The 15755-nt window shown below is 38.3% G+C and overlaps 1 long non-coding RNA gene across 1 annotated transcript; it reads right to left on the reverse strand.

The window, feature by feature from the left end:
• Positions 1-6895, reverse strand: LOC109010030. Its single transcript, XR_001999157.2, has 3 exons — positions 6448-6895; positions 5898-5944; positions 1-395 (listed from the first exon to the last, which is right to left on the reverse strand). It is a non-coding gene; the product is annotated as an uncharacterized LOC109010030 (long non-coding RNA).
• Positions 6896-15755: the final 8860 nt, after the last annotated feature.

Below are 15755 nucleotides of genomic sequence, written 5' to 3' on the forward strand. Positions count from 1 at the left end.
AGCACCAAGTGTAACGTGTATAACAATCAACAAAAGAAAGATAGTATCTAAAACCAAGTTTAGAAACATAAAAGGCCAGACCCCATAAGTCCGCACAAAGTAACTGTAAAGGCCTTGTATATTGGGCCAGACTATTACAAAAGGATAATTGATGGCTTTTAGCTAATGGACACTCGAGACATTGAAAGGAGTCCTTGTGAGAAACTGGCAAACACTCGTAGAACTCGGGAGATCAGTGATAAGGATGGATGCCCTAACCTTCGATGCCATTGTGCTGCACTTGTTCTTTCACCGACATTAGTGGACGAAGAGGAGGATGAAGACAGGTTGGGAGGGAAAATGTATAGACCATTATGAGTGGGACCTATGAGGAGGAGTGTCCTCGTGTGTTTATCCTTCACAGAAAAATGGGAGGAGTGAAATTCAAAAAAGCAAGAGTTATCAATGCAAAATTGAAGAACTGAAACCAAATTTTTCTTGATGGATGGAACATGAAGCATATTTCAAAGAGAGAAAGAAATAGAAGAAGAGCTAGGAGAAAAGATTGCAGACATTGTGCATGAGAGGTGGGATTATTATTAGTAGGCTTTAATTGTTGGAGTTAATTTTTTTTAGAGTTGATATAGACCTCGAGGTGTATGACAATGACATAAGTGCGTAAATGTGTATGCCAAGAGAATTGGAGATATTTAAGACACCGGCGCAAAACATGGGAAAGTAGAATATTGGAATGTTAGGTTCGACATAGTTATTGAGGATTAAGTTAGGTGGGAAACACTTTACATTAGGTGCAGCAAATTCTGAGGATAATTTATTTTAAGGGGGAGAGGATGTAACACCCAGGTCCAGAACCAAGCCTAAGCTAATCCCAGGTTCTATAAAATTTTTCTTTCAGATTAATAGATATGAAAAGTTTACTTGGAATGTAACAAATAATTTTGTGGTCAACTGCAAACCCAAAAGTTTATTATGGCATAGCATGGATTCTTATTGAGGTTGATAATTAAGTTAAAATCATTTCATCAGGTGGAGTCTTTTTATATAGTTATGGGATGAGTTTGGTTATTTTAGAATTTGATGTGAGGCCCATTAATTTTTTTTATTAATCACTTGACTCAGAAAATTTCGGACAACCAAAGAGATTTTTGGACTGTTCACCGGCCCAATTTATTAACTGTATACAATCTCCAAGACGTGGGCCAAATACTTTGAAATTGGCCCAAAAAGCCCAAGCCCATGAGAGCTCAGGGATGAGTTCCATGCCCACGCACGTCTCCACGCCATTCATGTCTCCTTCCCACTAGGGTTCACAGTAACACTACATAAATATACGTTACACACTTCACACACAGCCCCTCATGCACATATTGATCATCTTCAACCTTTAGATTAAAGTTGCTGCCGCACCACCTTAAGGTAGCCCCACTACCAAGGTCCTCCACACGAGCCACCCAGTTCTTGACGTAGCAATAGCCCTCTAGTCCACGTCCAGGAAGAAACCAAAGCCACGAAAACCACCTCCCCACGACCACAGTTCACAGTAAACGCAATAACCACAACCACCACGTTGCTTCCGTTGCCTCCCCAAACTACTAGCCTCCATCTCATGTAAACACCCTCTCACCACCGTAAACCACCTCAAATACATATATCCTCCTCCCACAGTTCTCGTGAACCAATCACTCTCCACGCACGTTCAATGGTTTTTAGCCACCATGTCACAGTCTCCAACCTCTCACCCACCGTGCAACGTCAAAATCCTTCACAACACTGCCATACACCATCACGCTGCTACCATGAGACTCTCCCAACAGACCACTACCCACCCAATTGTACCACCACAAGAGGCTCTGACCCACCACATGAAAACAGAGCATGCGTTCTCCACCATGAGCCACAACGCTGTCGCCCAGTTGCTCAACCTCGAAACCCACGATGGAACAAGTGGGAACCACCCAGAAGAGCCACAGAAAACGCCGGCCGTGCCACCCCAAGTCTGTCATTTTCCTCTAGGAAAGCCACGCAGATTCTCTGCATTATCTCTCTTCGTCCGTCTTTCCCTCACAGTAGCTCTCTCTCTCTCTCCCTCCCAGTGCCCTGCCGCCGCGCTCACCACAATCGACCTCAGCCCAACTCCCTACGTCGTCGCATGTTCCCTTCCCTCTTGGTAAGCCTCTGTCACGCAACCCTTTGCTACATGCAATATAAGCATGTTTCAAAATAGAAAGTGTTTTATTTAAGTTTCCCATAAAGCTTGTCAAGCACAAACCTTTTTGAGATGATATTACATTTATACCCTTCGAGTTATAAGCCTAAGCAAATGTGTTTTGAACTTGTACTTCTTTTTGTTGGGCTTGATTTTACAATGGGCTACTTTAAGTGGACTTAGTCTCGCTCTATGTTAGCCCAAAAAGTTTTGTTAGTTTTTCTAGCAAGAATAATTTAGAGGTTAATGTACTAGTAAAAAATATTCAGTAGGTATAGAGATTAATGTGGGAAGTGATGATATTTTAGGGTTACGATAATTTTAGACTTTTAAGAAGAATAGGTTATGTTAGTATTTTAGATTTAAATATCAAAATACGTGTTTAATTAAACATTTAAGTTACGTGTCTATTTTATGGGTGACGATTGATTTTCGTTTGGCATTGTTGTGAGAAACTTCAGAGAAATTAAAAAGTCCAGATAAACGGTGTTCCTAAGCTAGACTTTGCATAAAAGAAGTAAAGTGAGGTCGATTTTGAAAAATATGCATGTTTTGTTATGAAAAGAAAACTTGAAAACAACCTCAGTTATTTGTTCTGCATTACTCATGAAACTTTCTATAAAAAAAAAAAAAAGAATTTTCTGTTATGATTGGTGTAGACATGAGTTTATTGTTGGCATCTTATTTCTGAGAATTTGTGCATGTGATATGAAGATGTTGTGAATCTATTTTTGAATATGTGAAATGATATGAATATGTTCAGTACTCTGTTTTGATATGATGTGGTATTTGAAAAATCTTTGACATGACTTTCTGATTATGTTTTCAGTTCGGTTCAGTTAAGGCCCTGCCATGAGTGATAATAGTGGTATACAGCCCTGTCACGGGTGATAAAAGTGGTATGAAGATGATGTCTCAGATTACACATTCTGAAAGCAAATATTATGATTCTGCATTCTGAAAATAATGTTTTGTTTTGTATCTTGAATTTTGTAAATGCTCATATTTACTCACCCGTTTAACTTTACAATACTTTTTAGATAATTTTGATGCCTCACATGGAAGTGTTAGCAATATTTGATGATCGTAAAGGAATAAGTGCCAAATGGTACAAGTGTTTATTGAAGAGTCTTATTTAAGTAGGTTTATTATTTTATGTTATTTTGGTATTTTGAGTTATGGATATTTCTGATTCTTTGTGGAGTTTTTAATTTATTTCATTGAGGTATTTCTTTGGTATCCTGGTGGAGGAACATATATATTTGGTTTAAATAAATGAATTTGTATTTTATGGAAAATTTGGAGTATATGTTATGGGAGATGATTTTAGGTTACAAGAGTGAACTTTCTTCTAACATGTTCATAACACATTGCTCAGAACTAACATGCTTTGAATCAACACATAAAAGTTACCAAAAATCACAAAATCTCATTTAAAGTACTCGTCTCCAACACTTAGCCAGAAACAGAATTTCTCTCTCGACTTGCCTTGATCAAACACTTGATCCGATGCATACCATGATGAGATCTTGAAACCAAAAAATTATATGGTTTAAAAATATGTCCTAAAGTAGATCCAAACATTTATCTTAAAATCACATGGCTAAAAATAAACAAAAACATGGATCTAAGTGAAAACATTAAACTTTTGACCTAACCGAGTATTCTCTTGCATAAAATTTCATATTTTTGAAACTAACACAAAAAACTTTCAAAATAACATCCTAACATGCATATCAAAGTCTTATTAGTACCAAGAAATAAAATTATCAAAGTTATTGGAGTAAGAATAAACAACAAAAAATCCAAATTTTTTTAAAATAGAAACTGTTTTTCCTATTCCAGTTTCCTAATCCCCAACAAACCTTCATAATAAACATGTTTAATTTATTTTATTAGTTATAGGAATTAGTTTAGAATAATGAGGCTTGAGGATGTTTGGCCCCCACATATGTTTTATATTTTATGAACTAGAGTTTCAAGAGAAGTTTTTAAGGGTAGTTTAGGGATTGTTTTAATTTGCAGCTAGGGTTTCTTTTGGGAAGGCCCTGCATTTCGTCCAAGGGTATTTTGGGAAATAATTTTATGTTAACCTAGGGTTAATACTCCATAAAAATTTTGGACTAAGATTTGTCCATTAGCTTGGTCAAAAACTTCAAAATACAACACAATATCCATAAATCCAACTTTTAGCCGATCAAATGATCCATGAAATCCAACAAATGAGGTATCAATAAAAACTAGACTCAGAGACAAACAAATTTTATGAAGGAATTATTGTGAGCAAATACATAGAAGGATTCCAAAAGCTACACACAAAAAGGCTCAGAAAACTATCTAAGAGAGCTTCTAAGTGTTCTCTCCAAGAACAGAAATGAAAATGGGTGAAGTGAGTGAAAGGATGACTTGCACGCCTAATACATTTATGAAAAGTGAAGTATGAACTTGAGTGATACCTTGATGAATGATGATTAGGTTACAGAAAGGTACAAATAGTGAGTGGTTTTCAACCAAGGAAACTTCCAAGAGAATGGTGGTGGTGAGGTGGCCTTTGGCCTTCTCATCATGCATGACTTTGGGGCTATCATGAGCAGTGGATGGTCAGTCTTGAGTGGGTGGAAACTTCCTCAAGAAACTTTGCCAAGGTAGCCAAAATTCGTGGGCCTAATGGGCCCTAAATAAGTGGGCTTCATTTTGGAATCTAAAGAGGATTTGAGATGCTATCAAGCCCAAATTTTTATTGGCCCAATCAAAATTTCAAGGTTTAACGGGTTGGGTAATTATGTCATTAGAGGATGGTTTGACACAATTTGGATGGTTGGATGAAATTGAGTTTTACTTAGGTGGCATGATCTCATAACTTGATTTCCTTCACAATCCATCTCATTGTTCTTCTTGGTGTCAAGTGTCCACTATTATTCACCAAGTATGGCTAAGATCTTGCCAAGTGTCCAAATAAAATTTCTCTAACCTAATTTAGACATTTCACACTGTGATTTTGAAAACACTGCACTTGATGCTACTATTGAGGCTACTATTCGCTCCGGTAAAGTGAAAAATAAACTTTACATTGAAACATCCTAAACATACACACTAAACTAATTGTGAAATTTGTTTATCGAAATTAAACCCTGAAGTGACTCGAAATAAATAAAACGCATTTTCGAACAAGCGTTTCATCCGAAAATTGAAAATGAGATTATTCCACCATAAAATCATAAATAATCAACTGAGTCTAATGTTATGGACCATATTGCATTCTGACACTTCTAACTAGTTCAAATAAATAAAATCGCTCTTCTGGCACTATAGTGAGTGGTAACACTGACTATGTTAATAGACTAAAACTTACGCGATTGTAAGTTTTCATGAGACTCCTAAAACCTATAAAAATTTCACTATTAAATTTCTAGTGAGCTGTTACATGGCGCTACTAATAAAAAGATGTGTCAAATCTTTGCTAAAGAGTTTGCAGGAGGAATTTAAGATCAGAGAATTTGAATTTTTTTCTCGGATTGCAAATCAAGGAAGTAAAAAGTAGAACATTCATTAATCAACAAAGTATATATAAAAGAATTACTCAAAAAGTTTGGAATCAAATGCGTGAAAGAAATTGGAACATTCCAATAAAGTTGGTCCTCGCAGATAGATTGCAAAAAATAACAAAAAAAGGACATTAAAAAACACATACCCCTTTTTCCAACACATGCAAGACTGCTTCAAATTAATCCCCAACACCTGAAAAATATTCCACCTATTCATATAACATGCCCACTACATTTGCTGAAATCCAATTAATAATCAATAATCAACCAGAAGTTGTATGAAATGTAAAAGGAAATATGAGAATATTTTGAACTAAACCACCAAAAAGATAAGAACGAACGAACTGATAAGTTTCTTGGAGATTCGATGATCAAGCTGTTACGGGGTCTGTAGATAATAACCAGCTGAAGAAGAAACTATATTTATATGGCTCTATCTAAATTGACTTCAAAAATTTATGGTTGAAAAAGAAAACCCTGTTTCAGATTCAATAAGATTTATCCTACAGAAATCAAACTCAAATGTTACAAATCTAGCTAAAAGATTAAGAAAAGGAACCGAATCATACATATATATATATATATATATATATATCATAAAAGAAAACCCAGCTGCAGAGGCAATCCAATGGTGCGAGAGAAATTAAAACCAGCAGTCCACATTTCACACTAAACTAAAACGGGAATCGGGAATACCTCTGGGTTGTTGCAGAGAATAAACAACTCCGGAAGCCATTTCTCGTTGCTTGTTCTTGGGGAGAGCCAAAAATGCCTCAAAGCTCAATAATAGCGAAGACAGAAACATGTAAAGATGAGGAATGTGTCTCTCATTCTTCAGCGTCTACGGTCGCCACCTCGTCGAACCCAAGTACCACCATCTCTCTCTCTCTCTCTCTCTCTCTCTCTAGGCACATGAGGATTTCTCAATTATGGCGGAATATGTACAAGAAGTACGGAATGACACAGATGTGAAAACCAACGCCTATGTATCCTTTTTAAATTTTCTAGCCGTTGTTACTAATTGCATGAAAACAAACTTGTTAATCCAGGGCTTTTTAAATTTTCGAGCCGTTGGATTGTCTCGTAATTAAGGTGGGATTAATGGGCAAAGAATAATGATAGGATTAGTACCCTCCTACTACTGCCCATTTACTATTCTTCTTATATTTGATTTTTTTTAATTTTTTAATTTTACTTAATAATTAAGAAAGTGTGTATTAGTAAATATATATATATTTTTTTAATTTTTTCTTAATAATTAATGATGTTAAAAAAATACTTAAAAGAAAATGATAAAAAAATAAAAAACTTAAAATACCTTTTGGTAGTAGATGGATAGTAACAGGGTAGTAAGCCTATCACTACCCATGGGCAAAATGTTTTCTTTGTTTATAAATATCTACCAGCATAATTTACCTTTTTAAATTTGAATAATTCTTAATACAACAATAAAGTACGTAAATGCTACGTAGTCGTTTTGAAAAGAGTAGGCTTCACTATTAAAAAATTAATTTTTTTCATATCAGTCCCATGTTTTATTCACTTTTTTTAAAGCGATTATGGACGATTGTACAATTCACAGTTACAACTATATTTTCTCTTTAAATTTTGCCGTTAACTATTCTTAATTTTGCAGTGAAATATGGAATGCAACGACTTGTATCCTGCAAATTTGTTATCCTTCTCTACTGTTAATAATTTTATGTCCTGCAAATTTTTATCCGTTAAGTTATTAGTAATTTTGTATTTGTGAAGAAAATATTTGGGATTAATTTTATTTATGAGAATTTTTACCTTGGATGGATATGAATTCATAGAGATTTTCCAAAGAGAAGAGGATGAATCATTAAATTAATCCAATCATCTTATTTTCTAATACAAAATTGCTAAAAATTTAACGGCTAAAAATTCTCAAGACGTCAAATTACTAATAATAGAGAATGATACATAGACATATATAGTCGTTACATTTCATCTTTTGTTTCAAACTTATGAACAACTAACATTAAAAAGAGTTAGTCTATATACAGTCTTCAAATGAGATTGCTCATGCAAATCAATACAGTTATGTTTAAAAAAAATTAAAATTATAATAATATCATTTTTAAAATAATATTTTTTCTCTTTTTATTCCATTTATCAATGTGAATACACATATAATCCTCTACTCAAGATTGCAAATAAAATTTCTCCATTAAAAATTACTTTAAATCAAGCGAATCATGTTTTAAAAAATGATAGACAACCAACTTATTAACATCTATTGTACAACTACGGAGTAAAATAATAAATTTTTTAAAATTTTAGTTTGACTTTTATTTTGATCTTATTTGTTTAAAAGTTTAAAAATATTATTTTATTAAGAATTGTAATGTGTTGTTATCGGGTCGAAACCTATCATTGTTATACTATACAACATCCTACTATAGCATTGCACTCTTCACACACCTTACGTGTCTTTTTTTTTTTCCTCAACCCAAAACGTGCGTTTTGTAATTGGTTTGTCTTTCCCCCATAAATCGAATTTCCCCCGTGTTGAAACCTCCCTCGCCCGCATCGAAACAAATCCCTCGCCCTCACCCTTGCCCTCATTGATTGCGCTCTGCCCACTGCCACCGGCGACGCCGTCTCTTTCCAGTGACACCGAGGCCATCTGCACAGCGCCACCACACCCCTCGTCGCCCGGCTCTCCTCCCTTCCCATCGCCAGCCCATCTCCTTTTCTTCCTCTCCCCACTCCCCGCGTCGCCCCCAGCCCCACCAGTCGCTTCGCCCATCCTCTCCCCCAGCCCCACCACCCGCGTCACCCATCCTCTCCCCCACCCCCACCCCTTTTCGCCCAAACAATGCCCTAGTTGTGTAACCTGATGCGACCTCCCATCCTCTCCCTAATTGAGACTCATTTACCTCTGAATAAGCAGGAAGCTTTCTGGCAAAAGATTGAAGGTTTTTCTCTCTTGAGCTGTATGAGAAAGGATCAATGAAAGCCGACCTTTTCTATGTCCGTGTGTGCGCTTTTTCAACCTCAAGTTTCTCTTAGGTTTAAAAAATAAAATCACAGCAAAGTTTGAGAAGGAAAAAAATAAAGAAATAAAATGTAAAGTAATGAGTCATTTTCAGAGTATTAACAAAAATCTCACCATCTCAAGCATTCATCAGTTCTTATATAGTTAAAACATAAGAGTAGGCATACCCTAATAACTGCTGAAAATTGAGTTTGCCACCCATCACAGTACTGAACACAAGATGGAAGAAAAATATCAATAATTTAAGAATGAGATATTGACCAATTACTAGTCCCGTGACATATCTATGAATATAGAAAATTCTTATCACTAGTTCCGTGACAGATCAGGAGTAAAAGAATAAGTTCACCATATGTAAAAATCTTATCACTAGTCCCGTGACAAATCTATGAAAATTACATTAAATAGCTAAAAGGATTGACTGCATGGGACCGTAAGAAATATCTTCATGTGGAAACTAATACTGAAATTTCATGAGATGGATTTGAAAGCGCATTGGCAGTGTGCGGGTAAGAAAAGTACATGCATATTAACTAGTACCAAAATATATGCAGCTCATGATTTAATAAAGACACAAGTACTGGCAATGCAGGATTTTTATTTTTTGATAGGTAACTGGCAATGCAGAATAGCAGAGTAGGCAAAGTTAAAAACACCAGGGAGAATAAAGATTAGTGTTAGGATAAATAAATTATCAATCTTAGAAGTGACATATTTTTAAGCTTAATTTTCTCTGGAACATCCCAAGAGGAAATAACTTAAGGTTGCAGTCTTAATATGATGGAGATTTAACATCACAAAGTAAATATAAAAAAGACTAGCATAATTTGACATGTTATGTTCCTCAGAAAATTATAAAACTGACCAAGCCTTTTGTTAAAACCTATTTTTGTTGAGTTATATGATCCTTAGTGATGCAGAAAATAATTGTTCATAGATAATCCAATATTTTAATAAATTCATTGATGTAAAGAAATCTCAAGTATGCAACAACTTGAAGCAAAAGTCTCTTGAAAATAGCCCCGATGGTTTGTTCTCACTAAAAATCAGGATTATGTAATGGATGAATAAGTTTTTAGGATCACCTGTAGAAGACATCAAAATCGCAGTGCAGAGGAGTTAGGGGCTTCGAGCAAGAGAACAGAAGTCGAAATCCTGCCACGGGTTGGGTGTGCTCGGGAACTCAAAACCGCATCAGAAATAGCTTTAGTTTCTAGCACCACAGAGAGAAAAAAGAAAAATGGGTGCCATGAGCGGCAACATCTACAGCCCCGCACCATTAGTTTCTAGTAAATACAGAGAAAAAAAAGAATGGACTAAACAGAGAAAAAAAAATTTATGCCCAAACCCTAGAATCACAGATTATTTACCCTCCAGCAGATCTGAGAGATTTGCGTCGGTGGACTAAGGGTAGCTTCGCGTCGGTGGACTGAGGGCGACTTCGCATCGAATGGACTGAGGGCTCTTCGCGTTGGTGGACTTAGGGACCAAGGGCTTGGGGACTGATCTCCTATGGAGGGCTGAGGTTGTGCTTGGCTGAGGTCGGTGGTTGCTTGGCTGAGAGGGCTGAGAACGAAGAAAACGAAGGGATGAGGAGAAACCGCATCAGAAATAGCTTTAGTTTCTAGCACCACAGAGAGAAAAAAGAAAAATGGGTGCCATGAGCGGCAACATCTACAGCCCCGCACCATTAGTTTCTAGTAAATACAGAGAAAAAAAAGAATGGACTAAACAGAGAAAAAAAAATTTATGCCCAAACCCTAGAATCACAGATTATTTACCCTCCAGCAGATCTGAGAGATTTGCGTCGGTGGACTAAGGGTAGCTTCGCGTCGGTGGACTGAGGGCGACTTCGCATCGAATGGACTGAGGGCTCTTCGCGTTGGTGGACTTAGGGACCAAGGGCTTGGGGACTGATCTCCTATGGAGGGCTGAGGTTGTGCTTGGCTGAGGTCGGTGGTTGCTTGGCTGAGAGGGCTGAGAACGAAGAAAACGAAGGGATGAGGAGATTCGGGAGGGGAAATTGATGGGCTTGGGGGTGGGGGGGAACTAACGCCTGGGGGCTGAGAGACGCGGAGCGAAAAACCGGTCCAATGGTTAGTGAACCAGTCCACAAGTCAGGTGTGTTACCGCTGCCGCGAACAGTAGGCTAGTGGGAAGATTATTTCTAGAAAGGATATATAGGCGTTGGTTTTCACATCCGCATCATTTTGTACGATCTTGTATATATTCCTCCATAATTGATAAATCTGTGCCTCTGGAGAGAAAAGAGGAACTGGGGAGAGAGAGAGAGAGAGAGAGAGAGAGAGAGATGGTGGTACTTGGGTTGGACGAGGTGGCAACCGTAGACGCTGAAGAATGAGAGACGCAGTCCTTGTCTTTACGCGTTCTCTTTTATGGTAATGTTTATCTTTAGTAATGGTTTTATTCCGGATTCTTAAGCTAGATCTTAGTCATAATTATCTTATTCCCTATTCTATTATTTGGCCTTAATTACAGATTTGTCATTTTTCGTTAGCTATTTAAGCCTGACTTGTGGGCTTCAGAGGGAGGACTGATTTTTTTATAATAAAATCTTAATCTCAGAGTTTATCACTGTTTGTGATTTTTCTCAATCTTTTTTTTCTTTAACTAGACATCAGAGTAATCTTCTATTCTGATCTGGCGTCATCTTCCTTTCTTGTCCACCAGCCTTTTGTTTAGGATTCTCGTCAAGGTTTTATTGGTCGCCTCAACTTGTCTGTTGGACTGCATATGGCCAAGGGAAGAGTATTTGAACTTGATTCCAAGTTCTATACACCACTCTCAGTAATGAGAGGAGTCAAATTGTCAACCATTGTTCGATATGATGCTTTGGGGAATACCGAAGTGGTAGACTATGGATTTCCCCAGGAACCTCGTCATAGCGGCAGTAGTGATAGTGTTCAACGCTTCTACTTCCACCCATTTGGTGACATAGTCGACTGCAACGACTACAAATATGACCCCTCCTTTGCCCAAGGGAATTGGTCCAACGAGGTCCAGCCTCCATTGCGCAAACAGTCATGGCGACGTGATTGACGTTAGCTCCTTTGGTGGGCTGTGTGGGACCGGAGCATATATTTGGCACCTCAAGCATCTTCTCACAAACTCCTCGGCGTCTTTGAGGGCGCGGGGCTAGTAGTATCCTACCCTCATTACCTTTGCGACAAGGGCTATCCCTCCTAGGTGGCTGCTGCAAACTCCTTCGTGCACTTCACTCAGTATATATTGGGCCTCATCTAGCCAGACACATCTCAAGAGAGGTTTGGAGAAACCTCTCTTAAATAAGACCCCCTCAACTATCGTGAAGTGAGCTACCCGATGTCTAACCTTCCGAGCCTCCCCCTTATCACATGGTAACTCGTTGGCACTGAGGTACCTCATTATATCAGTTGCCCACTCTGGTGCTTCAAGGTCGATTACCGAGACTTCAGTCCTACAGTTAGGAAGTCCACTATTTGAGTTACTGTCTTCTCCGATAGGTGTGAATCTTCTTGTCCCGAAGTCGTTCACGCCAACTTGTCCACCTACTGCTTTTCTTCTCTTAAGATTTGTTGGATGTGAAAGTAGCAGAAGAAATCGCGCTCTTCTCTGACTAGCTGAAGATATTTTTTCAATTTTTTTCCTTTGAGGGCAATTCACCCCCCACCTAGCTAACGACTACTTGAGAGTCTACCTTGACTTCCATTTTTGCTGCCCCTAATGCTCTAGCAGTTGCCAACCCAACTAGCAGTGCTTCATACTCGGCTTCATTATTGGTTGTCTTAAAAGTGAGCTTGATCGCATTGTTGTGTTCTTCGTCGGCACCCGTGATGATGTGTACTCCAACACCCTCCAGCCCAACAAGATGAGCCATCAACGTAGACTTGTCAAGGCTTTCCTACCAGTGCTGCTTGCACTTCTTTGGGGAAGTCAGCGAACTCAGCCACAAAGTCTGCTAGCACTTGCCCCTTTATGGTTGTACGAGGGGAATATTCAATGTCAAATTCACTTAGTTCGACGGCCTAGTTAAGCAGGTGGCCTGACATGTCTAGTCTTTGTAAGATTTTCTTGAGGGGAGTATTACTGAAGGACCGCGAAGACTTCTCACAAGTTGGCTATGTGTAGCCTGGGCTTTTTGCTTTTGACTAGCAGGTCATTCATATATACCTCCATGATGCGATCTATTTGGTTCTTGAACATTTGGTTGACCAACCATTAGTAAGTTGCCCCAGCAGTTTTCAGTCTGAAGGGCATAGCTCGGTAGCAATAGAGTCATCGGTCGACGATGAATGTAGTTTTTCTTCGTCGTCTGAGCTCATTCGGATCTGATTGTACCCCGCCTAGCTGTCCATGAGACTGACTAGTTGATGCGCAATAGTGGAAAGCTATCCTTCAGGCACTCTGTTTTGATAAGATGTGGCATCTGGAAACTTTTGGCATGACATTCTGATTCTGTGTATGGTTTTGTTTCTGTTCTATTCTGACCTTACCACGGGTGTAAAACTGTGGCCACTGTTTGGGTTGGTACCAACTTTTCTGTTTATGGTGCACCCACTTTGGAAGCAAAGTGGTTTTCTGCGTGTCATTCATGTGTGCACACTCAGGGTTCTGAAAATAATAAGGGGAGAATTTCACATTTTGTTTCTACTCGATTGGCCGCCGAGATTTGCACAACCCTACCATGTGGGTTAAATATGGAATTTTGTTTTGATGTGATGTTTCAGTTATGTTTCTCCACTATATTTTTTAAATAATTTTAATGGTTCAGCTGAAAATCAAGAGTAGGAAGCATTAGCAAGATTGGATGATCATAGAGGAATAAGTGACAGAGGGTACAAGTATTTATTGAAGAATCTTATTCAGTAGTTTTACCATTTTATGTTATTTCTGAACATAATCATATCATCTTCATAATCAAAACAGATTCAGAGCATCTTCACATAATCATGCACAAGTTTTCATATTCACTCTTTTTTGCACAATTCAGAAACATAATGTCAAAATAGCTCATGTCTACACCAGTCATGACAGAAAATATTTTTCTCTTCTTAAGCAAAATCTCATGCGAATGCAGATAACATGACCGAGATTGGTTTCAAGTTTTCTTTTCATAACAAAACATGCATATCTTTCATAAAATCAACCCCCGTTATTTCTTTTATGCAAAATCTAGCATAGGAGCCCCATTTACCTGGACTCTTTACTTTTTCTAAATTTTCTTACAACAGTGCCAAGAGAATATCAATCATCACCTATAAAATAATCACATAACTTGCGTAAATTTCCGATTGAACACAGACTTCTTAATTAAAACCTGAGATATAAAATTCTATATTTTTCCTTAAAGTCTAACAATCCTCGAAACCCTAAAATATCGACTCTCCCCAAAATATTTTGATTTTCATAGTTTCTCCAAACAAATACATGATTAAATCCTATGATCATATTATTTCGTAAATTGGTCTTATAATATTGTCCATGCAAACACGTGATCACTACCCCAAAATTTTCACAGTAAACACATGGTATCCAATCGTGGCCCATAAACCTGTGCAGCCCATAATGGAGCATAACCCATAAAACCTATCTACTAGCCATGGCCAATTCCGATAAGCAAGGCCCAATACCCAAAATACATACCTGCCCGTTCGTGATAGAGAGAGAGAGAGAGAGAGAGAGAGAGAGAGAGAGAGAGAGGATACCAATGTAGAGAGAGAGCTTTCGTTGAGAAAGAGGATGGGGATCGAGAGAGTTAGATGGAGCATTTCGTCAGCGACACAAAGGAGCAGCGGCAGTAGCTGGGCAACGTGGTGCAAGGTGAGTATTACGACGGCTGCGTGGTGGTTTTCAAATACTTACAGTAGTGAGACATTGCATATATAGGAGTAATTACATAGTCGTAGATGGTAATTACATGTATGGAATGTTTACAAATAAGTGAAAAGAATATTGAGCTACTACAATTACGGGTCAATGAATACATAAATGGCAAGCCTTAGATTAAGGCAGAGGATCCTCAACATAATCCTTAACACCCCCCCCCCCTCGGGAAGCTGAGCGTGGGATTGGAGCGAACGTGAAGCTTGGATCGAAAGAATTCAAAGAGAGGTCGTGACACACTTTTGGTGAAAATGTCGGCAACTTGCAAATGAGAAGGCACATACTGGGTGCGAAACTTGTCAGCAAGAACAAGTTCACGAAGAAAGTGGTAGTCAAGCTCAACATGCTTTGCTTGTTTGTGAGAGACGGGATTGGAGCTCAAGAAGATTGCACTCTTGTTGTCACATAGGAGTAGAGGCCGTTGGGAATGAGAAACTTTGAGGTCACGAAGGAGATAAGTGAGCCAAAGAATTTCGGCAGCAGTGAGAGCCAAAGCACGATACTCAGATTCACAACTGGAGCGAGAAACAGTAGGTTGTTTCTTGGCACTCCAAGAGACCAAATTATCACTAAGATAAATAGAGTAACCAGAGGTAGAACGGTGAGTATCAGGGCACCCAGCCCAGTCAGCATCCGAATAAGCAACTAAAGCAGCAGGAGCAACAGATGGATGAAAAGTAAGACCAAAATGCAGTGTGCCCTTGACATAGTGAATAATGCGTTTAACAGCAAGAAAATGGTTGTCAGTCGGGGAATGTAAGAATTGACTGACAGAGTTAACAGCATAAGCAATATCAGATCGTGTAATAGTCAAATATTGGAGAGCACCAACAAGAGACCTGTAAAGCGTGGGATCTGAGAACAGAGGACCATCAGCAGACAGATGCTGAGAAACAACCATGGGAATGTGGACTGGTTTGCTGTCAAGTAACTGAGCTCGTGTGAGGATGTCACGGGCATATTTCAGCTGACTGATAAAAAGGCCATCAGTAGTGGGTGTAGCTTCAAGACCAAGAAAGTAACTGAGAGAACCCAAATCCTTAGTGGCAAACTCAGAATTGAGCTTGCAGGTAAAACTGTCAAGAAGAGAGGAGTT

This window comes from Juglans regia, chromosome 3 (assembly GCF_001411555.2).
Source record: "Juglans regia cultivar Chandler chromosome 3, Walnut 2.0, whole genome shotgun sequence".
Lineage (NCBI taxonomy): Eukaryota > Viridiplantae > Streptophyta > Magnoliopsida > Fagales > Juglandaceae > Juglans > Juglans regia.